The sequence below is a fragment of the Neofelis nebulosa genome, chromosome 2, assembly GCF_028018385.1.
Source record: "Neofelis nebulosa isolate mNeoNeb1 chromosome 2, mNeoNeb1.pri, whole genome shotgun sequence".
In the NCBI taxonomy this organism is placed as follows: domain Eukaryota; kingdom Metazoa; phylum Chordata; class Mammalia; order Carnivora; family Felidae; genus Neofelis; species Neofelis nebulosa.
This window is the reverse complement of record NC_080783.1, coordinates 147,277,217-147,292,657: the sequence shown is the minus strand read 5'-3', so window position 1 is coordinate 147,292,657 and position 15,441 is coordinate 147,277,217. Positions and strand designations below refer to the sequence as shown.

The window sequence follows — 15,441 nt, the reverse complement described above, 5'->3', positions numbered from 1 at the left end:
ACTTCTTCCTTGTAGGTAGCAAAAATCAGAGGAACAGGAACAACAACAACAACAACAACAACTAAATAAATAAATAAATAAATAAGCCAAAAACAAAGCTAAATACGAAGGGAAGGGAGCTAGCTCGAAGAAGGGAGAATAAGAGATGAAAATCGCATGCTAATAGAAATGGAGCGGATGGATGGTTGAGATAGAGATAATGATGCCTCCAGCAGTGTCAAGCACTGCTTTTTTCTCCTCCTGAAACTACCACGGGCACCTTTACAAAAGTTGCTATCTCTTTCCAAAGTTGGATATAATTTATCTTCAAGGCATCTTACTGGTTAATACCTCTTTACAATAAACCCTCTACAAAGTGTAAAGAACTGAAGAAATAAATTGAAGTGGCTTTTAGTGGTGGCTGGGGGTACCAGATTGGCAGCTTTGGAAATAGATGGCTTCTTTTCCTCCAAAGACTAGATACAGCCTGATAAGCAGAAGTGTGAGACTTCCCCAACTGCTTCCCCACTGTGCCTTCACCCTGACAAAGTAATGCTGGCTTTGTGAAAGAAAGGACAAGTCACCTTACCCAGGCAGTTCTCTGCTGACACTACTCAAGAACTGCCATTTAGCACCAAGGCGTTAGGAGCATTTTCCTCACTACCAGCAAAACAGAGGCACCACTCTTATTTCACTTAGAACAGTGAACAGTCAAATCAGATAGTAATGACTTTTGACTACCCTCAACTCCACTGGATTCAAAGCGCTGAACTTAAAAGTGAAAACTAACTTGAGTTTCCCATTACAATTTTCCACAGCCATCTAGTCCTCTAACAGTCCCCAGCACTAAATCAGGTAATGCAGTATAGTGTAGCTATTTTATCTGGTTCTCCCAAAGATATTTGAAATGAGTACTCCGCCATCCATGAAATCAAATGAATCTCGGGGACATTTCTATTTATGCAGTGTGAGGGGGATCTTTCAACAGAGAAAGGAAAAGCATAAAAAAGGATGGAATGCTTCCAAGAGAACAAGTAATGTACATTTTCCTTTCTGAAAGAAAAGCAGCAAATACGTATGAAAAATTGAGGGGCATGAGTTAAAGTGGAGTCTTAACATCATTTATTTATATACTGAACATAAGAACCACTAAAGTCATCTTCATCACATAACCTTAAAATGAGCAGAGACCAATTTAACACGACTATCAGATTACAGTCAGTAGAAGTTAGAAAACATACGCTTTGTTTATCTTACACTTTCCTAAACAATCATGCACAGCTTTCCTTTGTTCCAGGAGTCATTCAAGCATATAATAAAGAGTTCCAGCAAGTTGAAACCTCTTGTATCTGGTTATTTTCAGGGAGTTGTAAACTTGCTGCTGCCAAGTCAGTAGTTTTCTTATGTTGTCAGCAAGGATTTTGAAAAATGCCATCATCCCAATTCTTGTTAGCAAAGAGCTTCTCTATGTTCACTCCTTTCCATTAACCCTCATTAACACTTTGCTCGTTCTTTTAAAATAATTTGAAACATCTCTGCTGCTTTCAAGGTAGAAAGCTCTCGTGTTGCAGTGATCAGTCCTCACTTACTGTTCCCTCAGCTGTTACATTTTTCTCACCCTGGCTTTTTGCTCCTGTATCTCAGAGCAAATCCCCTACCATCAGCTTTATGGGTCCTCAACTGGTTTTCCCATACATTTCAAATTTTGTCTTGTCTTTGCCCTTCTATTAGTTCATTCATTCCTTCCTTCATAGAACAGACATTTATGTAATATCTCCTCGTGTCTTCACTTGTCCCATATACATGTTGGATCGAATTCAAGATAAAATATTATGCAGTTGTAAAGGCACTAGAATAGAAATCCTGGATCCCTTGTGTCAACTCTGTCATCCATCAAGTATGTGGTCTTGAGAGACTCACTTTCCCTATATACACCTCTGTTAATAGGGCTATGTCATATCTAAAATCACTTACAGCTCTGAAATTCTACAATATCATTGTAACCTCAGGAATTCAGTGCAAACAGATAAATCCACACCACGATGTTAGTAGCTCTGAGATACCAGTTTCAAGATACTTACATTTTCAGTGGTTGAATACAGGGGCCCTCCTAAAGGAAAGTAAGGAAATTCTGACTTTCATACATTGGGCATTAATGAGCAAGCGGAGGAGTACTTGAGTCCAAAGTGCTCAGGTTCCATTTAGACTAGTCTTGACTATAGGCTATTTGCTGCCTGCAAGTCATCTCCTGCCATTCTCCCTTTACCCTCTCCAAGCAGGCCTTCACCTCCACACGTCCAACGACTGCCCTCATGAAAGTTACCAAATGACTTCCACAGAGTTTGGTCCACTAGTCAATGTTACTTCTCATCTTACTTTACTCCTCATCAGCATTTGACATATTTTATCATTCCCTCCTTAATACACTTTATTATTTGGGCCTCTATGACTCACCCACCTCTCTCCCTAACTCACTGGTTACTCCTCATTTTTCTTTGCTGGTTTCTCTTCTGTACGTCAAGCCCCTAATGTTGGAGTGCTCTCAGCACTGACTTATTGGTCTTATATTTTGTGTGCACTCACTCCCTTGGTGATCTTATCCAATCCCTTGATTTTAAATTCTATATATATGCCAAAAAACCCCACAAATTTATATCTTTACCCAAGACCTCTTTCCTGAACTCCAGATTGATATATCCAGACGGCTAACAGGCTTCTAAAAAGAGAATTCCTGATGTTCTTGCCCAAACCTAATCCAGACAGTCCAGTTGATGGAAGCTCCATCTTTCCAGATGCTCTGTCAAAAAAAAGTCTTTGGGGGCATTTTAGTCCCTTTATTTCTTTCATACCCTACATCTAATCCATTAGGATATTGACTCTAGTTTTAAAAATGTATCAGAATGGAATTACTTCTTACCTCTCTCTCCTAGAGCTGCAATAGCTTCTTAACAGGCTTTCCAGCTTCTATACTTGCCCCTCAGAACCTTCTCTCAACACAGAAGTCAGAGTGGTCTTTGAAACACTATTTCAAGCACTCCATTGGATCACCAACGTTTTCACAATGGCCTACTGGTGCTACATCATAGAGGCCTTCCATAACCCCTCTGATCTCACCTCCTACTACTGCCTCCCTTGCTCACTTTACTGCACTCACATAGCCCTTCTTGCCTCAAACACAACAGGAATAGCCTTGGTGTCAGCTCTTCTGCCTCACACACATCTGCACAGCAAATTTCCTCACCTCCTGCAAGTCTTTGCTCACTTCATGCCTTTGCAATGAACCTTGACCATCCTACCTTGATCAGGCACTCCTCATCTTTCTTATCTGAATCTACCTTTCCCTTTTCCATAGCATTTATCACCTTCTCATGTTCTATATAATTTACTTATTACAATTTTTGCTCATTTTCTGCCCTCCCATGCCAGAACGTAAGCCATGGATGGCAGGAATCCTTTCCTATTTGTTCATCGATGTATCTCAAGTATCTTCGGTACCTCTTAAGTGTTTTATATTCGTTAACAAATGATGAATCAATAGATCACTGAGTGATGGGTGAATAGGGAAGACTGGTTTTATAGCTATCAAATAATAGCCAACATCACACGAAGCTACATGTGAAATAATAAGCTTAATACAACTTCATTTTAATTATACAATCAATGCCCAATCCTGCTGTCCCTTCTTGATCATTTGATATCTGTGATGGATAGAGAGTCTTTGGAGTTCATGTCTCCTCACTGTGGAGACCCTTGCCCTTCATCCACCAGAACTCACAGAAAAAAACTGTAATCTTGGGCTGAAGAGACATGGAGAGTTCTGTACTCATCCTGGCAGACATAGAATAATGCCTATAAGATAGCTACCTTATATTTCTGCTATAAAAAGTATAAAAAAGAAGAGCAGTAATTAACAGTTATTGAGACCTAACCCTGTGACAGACATTATTCTGAGGTTTCACAAGTATAGACTCATTTCTTCCTTGCAATAACCTCCACCCCCTGACCTCACACTTCTCTCCCCATTATTGGATGTGATCCATCTAGACAACAATCAGAAAGTAACAAAAGTGCAAGTGGGTCAGAAGGGAAGATACAAAACTGAAGAAACAGACCGTGGCCTTTAACATTTCTAAAGAAAAATGTTATCTCTGTTAAGCACAGCTGCCATATCTCCATGAAGCCAGGTTGAGAAAATGTTTATGTTGACACATTGAAGGTCAAATATTCCAGGGTAATTAGATTTCTCCAAGGTGAATTATGGAGACATGCTAGTTAGAAGCAGATACAGAACTTTTGCTGTCCAGCCATAAAGCAGCACTGACTTGACAAATACACGTAGGCACATTTCTAAGCATTTTTGCTTGTAGCTTAATCAATTGTTTTACATATTTTCTGTTACTAATCTTTTACAAATTTCATTAGGATCATAAAAATTTACTAACTTACCCATCCAGAATTCAGTATTATTTCGAGTAGCTTTTTATTACCCTATATTTTCATCTCCATAAATACAAGAAAAATGCAATTTCAACTTCTTTGAAGTCACCCTCTGTCTGCTTTCAATCATGTTAACCTTCTCAAAGTTGAAGACCATCACTTGCCCAGATATTTTCATCAACTCATTCAGCATACATTTATTGAGTTGCAATTACAGTGCTAAGCCCAAAGAAGCATAATCCACAGTCCCTCAATCAGAGAATTCAGCGTCTAATAGTAAAGGAGAAACAAATACATTGAAATAGCTTCCTGTAAGAACCTCAATGTCCATAAAAAGAGAATTACATAAAGGAGACATTTATTCCCATGAAATTGAATACTACAATTTAAATGAATAAATTAGATTTAAATGCATCAATATGGCTACTTTTTAAAATATATTGAGTGAAAAAAGCAAATTTTCAAAAGATGTATGCAATAATTGCACTATGTTCTCTACAACAACAAAAAAGATTATAATATGACATTATGTATTGCTTACAAATATACAATATGTAACAAAAATTAAAACCACAGATTGAGAGGTTAGGTACCAAAATCAGATTAGTGGTTACTTCTGGAGAGAAAGAAGATGAATGGGATTGGAAAATGTGTAATGTGAAATTCAACTTGATTGGTAAGGTGCTATTTCTTTATTTAAAGAAAAATATTTGAAGCCAGGAATTTTAAATGGTAAATTTTGTTAATCTGGGGTGGTAGGATATATGGCATTTTTCTATATTTTAATGGTTTTCCCCCTAATGTCTTCCAAATGTATAAATGAGAGAGAGGAGAGTGAGGACAGGTGTCGCACTGAAAACACCATTCACAATAAATGGGAAGTGCCGGGGCGCCTGGGTGGCGCAGTCGGTTAAGCGTCCGACTTCAGCCAGGTCACGATCTCGCGGTCCGTGAGTTTGAGCCCCGCGTCGGGCTCTGGGCTGATGGCTCGGAGCCTGGAGCCTGTTTCCGATTCTGTGTCTCCCTCTCTCTCTGCGCCTCCCCCGTTCATGCTCTGTCTCTCTCTGTCCCCAAAAAATAAACTAAAAAAAAAATAAATAAATAAATAAATAAATGGGAAGTGCCAAAGCTACAGAGAATGTACCAGAGATAAAAGCAGATGTCCAGAGCAGCAGTAGGAAGAGCTGTGAGGTTAAAATGGGGAGGAACCAGTGGATGGGAGCGTTCCTAGAAACCTTCCTAAAAATGCAGATGAAGTCAGGCGTGAAGAATGACCAAAAGTCATACACGCTGAGATGAGCAAGAAGGATATTCCAAGCAGGAATGGCAGAAGGAAGGACAAATCTGCAGAAAACAGTATGGAGCATTCAGCAGAGACAGAGCCTCGGGAGACAGTCTCAAGTTTGAAACTTAACTCTGCTACTTATTAGCTTAGTGACCTTGGGAAAGTCACTTAAACTCTCCAAAACTGATTCTTCAGCTTGGACATCGGATAATAATATCTTCCTGGTTGCATGATTGCACAGGCCAGAGAAAATATATTCCAAGATGCCTGACATATAGTGATACAGTAATGCACACAAATGAAGATTATGATTAATGATTATTAAACAGGACTAAGACTCACATCTCCTGATTCCTGAGTCAGTGATCTTTTCATAACACTGCATTGCTGATTTTGTAATTTAGCATTATCTTATATTCATGTGGCCAAACTTTCACAGTAATAAAGCAAGTGACCTCGATGGAGTCCTGGACAACTCACTGAATCTTAATTATAAAATATGCCTCTTTAAAACAGTATGGAAGTTCCTCAAAAAATTAAAAATAGAACTACCATATGATCCAGCAATTCCACTTCTGGGTATTTATCCAAAGAAACCAAAATCACTAACTCAGAAAGATACATGCACCTTAATGTGCACTGAAGCATTATTTACAATAACCAAGACATAGAAACAACCTAGGTGTCCATCAATGGATAAGTAAAGAAACTGTGGTATATATATATATATATATATATATATATATATATATATATATATATATATGTAGTTGACCCTTAAACAACACAGGTTTGAACTGATCAGGCCCACTTATATGCAGATTTTTTTCAATAAATACAGTACAGAACTGTAAATGTATTTTCTCTTCCTTATGATTTTCTTCATAACATTTTCTTTTCTGTAACTCACTTTAGTGTAAGAATACAGAGTGTAATAATTTAACATACAAAATATGTGTTAATTGACTATTTATGTTATCAGTAAGGCTTCCAGTCAACAGTAGGCTATTAGTGGTTAAATTTTTAAGAAATTAAAAGTTATACATGAATTTTTAACTGCATCGGGGGGGGCAGTGTCCATAACCCCCACATTGTTCAATGGTCAACTATCCATAGTAGAATATTATTCAGCCATACAAAATAACGAAATCTTCCCATTGCAACACAGATGGACCTTGAAGTCATTAAGCTAAGCAAAATAAGTCAAAGAAAGACAAATACCATAGAATCTCACTCATATGTAGGATCTAAAAGAACAACAATAGCAAAAGAAAACAAAAAACCAATCTTGTAGATACAGAGAAAACATGGTTGGTTTTCTCTGGTGGTTGTAAGAGGCAGGAGTGTGGTGTGGAGGGTGGCCAAAATTGGTGAAGGGAGTCAAAAGGCACAGACTTCTGGTAGTAAAATAAATAAATCTCATATAGCATGGTGACTCCAGATTAATAATACTGTTTCGCATATTTGAAGGCTACTAAGAAAGTAAATCTTAAAAGTTCTCATCACAAGAAAAAATTCTGTAACTATGTAAGGTTACAGATGTTAACTAGACTTATTGTGGTGATCATCTTGCAATATATACAAATACTGGATAATTATATTGTACACCTGAGACTAATATAATGTTGTATGTCAGTTATATTAAAAAATATCTCTTTTTGGTGTGCAAAGCAGCTCCAGACTCTACCTCTCACTCCATATTGTTGGTGGTTTTCTAAAACATTTCTAATTCTTTTGTCTGTCCTATATATGACCCTGAAACAGTCAAAGGCAGAACTTTTGGTCAATTGGCTTCCCAGTTGTTGAGTCAGCTGCTGGCTAACATTTGGAATGCCCAATTTGTCTCAGCCAGGATTTAAAATAGGAAGTTACACGTTTAATGCCTTTATGTGCCTGGTCTTCAATATTTACAAAAAAAACAAAAACAAACAAGTGCATAGGACTTTGGTCACATTACTGTTATTGATAAAGCATTCACAGATTTCTTCAATAGATTCTAATATATTTTTCATTTTATTTAGGTTGTTATGCTTGTTTAGGTTGAAAGAAAGTTTAAAAAGCATTAAAAACGACAACAACAACTTCATAAGACTTACACGATGCTGGGTTATGTGAATGGTATATGTTACTCTGAAAGTCCCCAGGCCTCTTTTATCATAGTCAGTATCAGTTAAAGGGAGGTTCCATCCACATGATTCCCAAGCACACCTCATTCCAAAGCAGATCAATGGTACCTTGCCACTCTCCTAAGCCAGCTGCAGCATGAGCTCAGCCCAAATTTGGGCAATTGAATTATTTTTCTCAGTGAGGTTTTAGCAACCATTATTACTCTCCCAGGAAGTTGTCCTTTCCTGGAGATAAACTGTCATGACAAACTCTGTTTTCTATTTAGCACATATTTCCAAATTCCATTGCTCTGCATGGAAGAGAAGAAGCATATGTTGCTTCTCAACACCACTCACTTCAAACGACTGAGAAACTCAGGGTTGTTTAGGCCACAGGAGCAATGGACATACACCATCCAGAAATCCCCTATTGTCTGACAAAAATGCCACAAGCTTGCATTGATAACATGCTATTTTTGTTCACCATTAACCCATTACCGCTGCCAGCAACCCTTTAAGAAAAAATCAGAGCTCTCAAAAAGACTCAACCATCTCCATACCTTTTCTTTCATCTCCCAAAGAACAAAGAAACAGTTCTGTGATTTTATCAGGGTTAGTTAACGATATTAATTAAAGGCACTAACTGTATCACATTGTGTTTGGTTGCAGTAGTGCTATCACAGAGGGGATTTAAAATGTTCCAAAAATGACATCTCAGCCCTTGAGAAAAAACCCCACACAAAACCACAGCCAGGATTGGTTCTAGTGGTTGACATTTGGATCTATGTTCGAGACAAGGAAGCCAGAAAGAAAATAGGCCAAGAATCAGCAATCCTTTTAATCCAATGTCCTTTCAAAGTAATGGGGAGCAAAATATGCCACCCTGCAAAGTGCCTCTTTAGCACAGGATTACTTTGAACTGAAGGCAACTAAGAAGAAACACTTCTCTGCTGCCCCCCCCACCATTGTCCTAAAAGCAGGATACAGATTTGTAAAGGGGTCCACTCTTCCCTCTACCAGGAAGGACAGACATTACTGATGATAATTCTGGACACTTTTCAGCCCCGAGGGGGCACCAGAGGAATCTAGATAATAAACTCCATTAACTAGAATTTATCTGCCATTAGTTTCCCCATAGATTAACCTTACCACAATTTGCCACCCTAGAAATTCAAAGTCTTTTTCCTTAGTCTTGTCCCTTCACTAAAAATGTATAGCATATTGTTCTTTTGTTAAGTGCTAAATGCCCAAGTTCTAACCACCCCTCTGAGTTATTCATTACTGATTACTCCCATGTGTACATAAGACGCACTTGGTAATAAACCCATTTGTTTTTTACCTGTTAATCTGTCTTCTGTCAGTCTAATTTGCAAGGCACCAACCAATGCACCTAAGATGGGTAGAGGGAAAGAGAGTTACAGTAAAACCTTGGATTGCAAGTAACTTGTTCTGTGAGTGTTCTGCAAGATAAGCAAACATTTCTTTTTTTTTTTTAATTTTTTTTAATGTTTACTTTTGTTTTTGAGACAGAGAGAGACAGAGAGAGACACAGCATCAGCAGGGGAGAGGCAGAGAGAGAGGGAGACACAGAATCTGAAGCAGGCTCCAGGCTCTGAGCTCTCAACACAGAACCCCGCGCAGGGCTCGAACTCGTCAACTGTACGATCATGATCTGAGCCGAAGTAGGACGCTCAACCAACTGAGTCACCCAGGTGCCCTGATGAGCAAACATTTCTAATAAATTTTAACTTGATAAAGGAGCGATGTCTTGCAATACGAGGAGTACCTGATGCCAAATGTCACATGATCACAACTGAGCCAATGGCTCTTAAAATTCACTTTGATATACAAGTGCTTTGGATTTACAAGCATGTTTCCAGAACAAATTATGCTTGCCAACCAAGGTTTTATGGTGTTTTCCTCCCCTACAAGAGCATACAGGAGGACAGGATGGGGCTGATAAACCGCCTTTTTCTATCTTCTCTAAAGAGATTACCCATCTCTGAGATTATTGGTCTAGTGTCTTCTATGATCATAAAACCTCCCAGTAATTGTGGGTAAGGGATAAATGAAGATAGGAAAAGCCATGATTTTCTTTCCATTTCTAATTTTGGAAACTTCTGAAATTAAAGGAAAATTTTCTCTTTTTTAAAAGAAGCAGAGGCCAGTAGGCACAGTACATCTGATGATGTTTTAAAGGTAACGTTTTGGAGTTCATCCCCATGGATGGGCTAGGCAACAGCAGAGAAATCTATGGAACTTCGATTAGCCATCACAGTTTTTCATTTTATTTTTTGATTAACTTTTCTCATGCATAGCTGAAAAACACTAAACAGAATGAAAGGCAAGTTTTGTAATTAGACTAGATTGCCCAGGGCAAGAGAAAAAGAGACACAAGCAAATCCTGTAATTCAGCTCCTAAGTAACATCCTCCACATGATAGAGTTCCTTCATACATTTTTTAATCAGGTTTTAAAGTTTTGCATGTATACACTGAAATAAGTGTTTCTTTTGGGAAAATGTATTTGTTTGCATCAAGGCTTTCATTTTTCTCTTAAATACAACTTTGCCCCCGTACTTTATAACATATAGTACATAAAGGTATGTGGAGGCAGAAAGGAAAGGAAAAATATCATGAGAGACAAATACATGATGAAGCTTACATAAGTGACTATAGCTCTTTCAAAAACACTATTCACTTGGAGATAAAATTGGGATGTGGACCAAATCATACCCTCTGGGATAGCAAATAAAAAACTAAGTGTAGTATCCTTATTATGTGGAAAAGTGCAGAACTCCTCATATAGAAAAATATCTGATTTAAAATAAAATACACTTTCATTCGACAAAATCTTCCATGTTATCTTTATGGCCAAAACAGAAAACTGTGGATGATGTGATAGAATAGTTGAAGGAGTGTACCCAAAACAGTATTGATGGTTCAATGTCATCCTGCAGCAAGGTTTCTCTTTGCCTTGGGACCAAGAGTATTTTCATCAATAAGTTATATAAAAGAATAAGCCCAGCATATTAGTAACAAGTATACAAACTGAAAGGATTAGTGAAGATGGTAAAATAAGTATGTTAAGATTCCAGAAGGACTCAAGAAGTATAGGCCAGAACTAACAAGATATCTTTAGTAAGGATAATTCAGGAAGGTATAGTCCTACACTGGGATCAAAAACTTGGGTGCAAATTTAGAAAATGATGGAGAACTAGGAGCTAGGATCTGTATTAGAAAAAGTCCTAGGGGCACCTGTGTGGCTTAGTTGGTTAAGCATCTGACTTTGGCTCAGGTCATGATCTCTTCATTCCTGAGTTCAAGCCCCGAGTTGAGCTCTGTGCTGACAGGTCAGAGCCTAGAGCCTGCTTCGGATTCTCTCTCTCTCTCTCTCTCTCTCTGCCCCTTGCCCCCCCAAAAAATAAATAAACATTAAAAAAATTTTTTTTGAAGAAAAAGTCCTGAATATGGAATTAGAGAACACCAGTGATTTAAATCAATTTAACTTGCTTATTTCCATCTATTTTCTCATCCCCATGGATGGGCTAGGCAACAGCAGAGAAATCTATGGAACTTCGATTAGCCATCACAGTTTTTCATTTTATTTTTTGATTAACTTTTCTCATGCATAGCTGAAAAACACTAAACAGAATGAAAGGCAAGTTTTGTAAAAATTGGGTATAACAGTATCTACCTCTCGGGACTGTTAGGCCATTTAAATGAGATGACATGTGAGACCAAATCTTATAGCGGTCTATGTGGACTGAGGTCTTATGAGCCCCCACACAATGTCAGGATCAGTTCAAGCAGTATCATGCCTCTACCATGGTTAGCACTAGTCAAACCAGAGAATAACACTGTGATCAGGTATAGGGGCCTTGATTTTAGAGGAAGGGAAGAGAGTTAGAAAGTGTTTATTGGACATCCATTTGTGAGTCTAATAGCAGGTTCTGGGGATATTCATTAGAAGCCATGGTCACTATCCTTAAGGAGCTCTTACTCTAGAAACAAAGGATGAGAACGTCCATCTAGAAGTTGGCCAGTGTCTTACCAGCTCTGTAAGCAAAGTCAATGAGAAACAGTTGTCCAAGTCACCTACTCCATCTAACCCAGTGTTTGTATCTACACCATAAACATTTTTTGAAAAATGAGTGATATAAGTTTTGCTTGGAAAGAAGATAAAGGGAGAACAAGAAAACTCTCTTTAATATTTTGCAATTCTAATTTCAGAGGGAAGAGATCTATATTTGTAGCTCTAGAGAGCAGAACTGAGGCAAAAGGGTGAGAGGACAGGACGCGGATCTGAGTTTTCTACAGAAAAACTTTACACAAATGAGAGCTGCTGAAACAGAGGGGACTCGCCTAAGAACTGGTAAGTGCCCCATCACCGAAAGTGTCCAATAAGGGGCTACCCAGGATGGTCAGGATGTTCTAAGGAAACTCCTACACGGAGCGGTTGGAAGCCGAACTATATGGGAAAAAAATTACTTTCCATTTTAGAGGTGCTCGTGGAAGAATTACAAGGCTATAGTTCTAAAATCCAGTGCCTGTTTGCAAAGCCTGTCACGCTAAGGGCTGGGAAATTAAACTGGGCAATAGCATTTGGTTCAAACAGAAAAACCAAGAGGGAAGATGACAACTTAAAAATTATCTCAATTTATAATGAGGACTCCACTAACTGTGTGGCATCTGGTATTGGTATGTATAGATGTACAGTCAGTCTTCAAGCTCCATGACAGAAAGTTTTCCTGGAGTCCTTGGCTCTGACATGGGAGTCTGAATTAGAACAGCTATTCCATAACTAGTCAAGTGCATAAAGGAATTTCTCTCAGCGTGCTTGCAGAGGAGAGTCATTGCTTCAGATGTAACAGTTTATGTAACAATTCCCAGATGCAGACTCATGTCCCCCAAGACAGTCACTTCCCTATTCCTACCTAGAATAAAATGAAGCAAGTGGAGTTAACCCCAGACCGGAATGAAAGGTACACCCATGTCCTCATTAGGGGCTACCCTCTAAGCCCTAATACCTGAACACCTCATGCTGAATCACCCTCAAGAAAAATACTAATGATAGCACTGCTGGTACTCAGTCATGGCAGACACCATGAAGATGCTCATGAACGTCCTCTATTTCATAAACATTGTTCTATAACAGCAAAAATACTTATTATTGTAAGATTAGTTATCATATTTTATCTGAGCCTGAGAATCCTAAAGCTTGGCCTTCTTTGTGTGTGTCTATTCAAAGATCACAAGCTATGGTGTCTTTTTGTGAGATATTTGCCTTCATAATTAAGACATACTGTCTGAGACCTTAAAGTAAGATTTGGATAGCAGACCAAAATTACCCCTTCAGGATATTTGTGTACTTGTACTCCTCTAAAAGTTATATGTCTTTGCTTTAAAAAAAAACAAATCCAGGGCACCTGGGTGGCTCAGTAGGTTAAGTGTCTGACTCTTAATTTCTGCTCAGGTCATGATCTCACATTTGTGAGATCAAGCCCCATGGTGGCTCTGCACTTGGCATGGAGCTTGCTTAAGATTCTCTTTCTCTCTCTCTCTCTCTCTCTCTCTCTCTCTCTCTCTCTCTCTCTCTCTCTTCTCTCAAAGAAAAAAATCTACTTAAGATACAAGAAGAAAAGAAAGAAAGAGAGAAAGAGAGGAGGAAGGAAGGAAGGAAGGAAGGAAGGAAGGAAGGAAGGAAGGAAGGAAGGAAGGAAAGGAGGGAGGGAAAGAGGGAAGGAAAGAGGGAGGGAGACAGGCAGGCTGGATCTTTCTCTTTCCAGGCCGCTTAATTGAGATCCAGGGTTTGTGAATCTCTGGCAATACAGGACCCTTTGCCTGGTACCCTGCTCTTTTATGTTGGATACCACATCAGGGACACTGATTATACTTAAAAGCTAATATATTTATTTATGGTTCTTAATGGCTCTATCCATTGCTGCTTTACCTCTGGGCCTATTAATTAGAATCAAGGTAAAACAAACAAACAAAAAAAACAATCCCAAATTTTCTAGCCAGAGTTGCATGTAGAAGCAAAACCAAAGGCTTAACACAAAAGGGAAGAAAAACCGTGAAAAGTCCATTTCCGAAATTAACAAATAGAGAAAGCCTGAAAACCACACACCCCAGGGCTCCATTTTGTCTTCAAGAAAAATCAGGATCTAACTTTTCACTCAGAAGTTTCCATCTCAGGCCACTTCAGCAGCACAACATTTCAATTCTATTATTTAAGAAATGGTTTGAAATATTCCCCAATTCCGCTTAACACATCCCAGAGCACATTTCCACGGTGTGTAAGTGCACTGCCAAACAGCCAGCTCGCTGCGAACACAGGTGGGAGAGCTCGGCCAGCAGGAGAGGTTACATTTGTTTGGCAACTTCCTTCAGGCTGTTAGAGCTGAGACCACGAGAAGCTAAATTGAGAAGTGCTTCTTGACGTCTGTTGTAAACTAAGCTGAAGAGCAAAGGGCACAGCCTGAGGCCTGGAACAAAGGACAGAGCAGGAGCGGTGATGAGCCACCTAAATGATCCTGTTCCTCAGCAGGGTCACAAACCAAAGTGCTTTCCGAGGCCCATGGCTGCCATTTGGAACCTCTGGCCCTTCTGCATGAACGCCAGACCCCAGACCAGCAAGTCAGAAACAGTACTTCAATCCACCTCTCCAGCCTATATTTAATTTTTTCAGCAAACACGGTAAAAAATAAATGAGGTTGTACTTAAGCTGTCAAAGGCCTCACCACCTTACCTCACCAGAGGACTTCCGACTAGTTGGTTCTACATTTAGTGCTACCTCCATTGGCCACAAGTTGTTATGTTAAACTCAGCCTCAAAAACGCTTAGGCTGTAATCCACAATCCGTGTTTCATTTAACGTCTAAACGTTAAGACAAATAGAAACCTCATCAGTAAACAGTGTAACAGTTATCTTTTTAACTGTCATTTCTGTAAGCTGATACACATCCCCTCCTAAATCAAGCTCAGATGTATCAGTTGTTCAAATACAAACATATTTAGCAGATTTCTGTCATTTCCTCATATGTATATTAATTTGCGAATGACTCACTTCATACATCTTGATAAACCTGAAAAACTATCTGTTGAGTTATTCACAGATGCCGGTGCTGATGCTGGCAGGGCGGAAAGCTGACAATGTATGCAGGGTCAGCGATGGGGGGGGGGGGGGGGGGAGGGGGAAGTAGCTGAATGTCATGGCCCTGGGATCATTTTAATCTTCTTGGGGTGCAAGAAGTGTCACAGAGGTTCGCCTGAAATAAAAGTGTCCCTTTCCCTTAGCTTGTTTTGTACCACCTAATCCTCTAACTCTTTATTAAACATTATCTTTTCCATCTGCTCTAGTGAGTGTTCAGCACGTTGTGGACCAACTCCAGGCTGATTGGTTTTTATGGGCAACATGATCTCAGTTTTATGCACATACTTAGGATTATCTCAAGGACAAAGAGGATGAACAATCCATTAACTCTAATAAGCAACTACACATCTCAAGATAGTTACAGCATATATTTGATTTCAAAAGAAAAGGCTGGATTAAAACATGTCCAAAAACATCTAACCTCCAACATATAGAAATAGAATTTTCTGTTCTCCATGCTCTGGTGAGCGCTCCTACTAGAA

General features: G+C 39.0%; 1 long non-coding RNA gene across 1 annotated transcript in view; it reads right to left on the bottom strand.

Moving 5' to 3' along the window:
* Positions 1–14,974, bottom strand: part of LOC131504425 (uncharacterized) — a 61,396-nt gene extending 46,422 nt beyond the window's left edge. The window contains exons 1-2 of the long non-coding RNA XR_009257989.1: positions 14,873–14,974; positions 9,146–9,196 (exon numbers count right to left, since the gene is read on the bottom strand). This is a non-coding gene — a long non-coding RNA (uncharacterized LOC131504425). The remainder of the gene's footprint in view (positions 1–9,145; positions 9,197–14,872) is intronic.
* Positions 14,975–15,441: the final 467 nt, after the last annotated feature.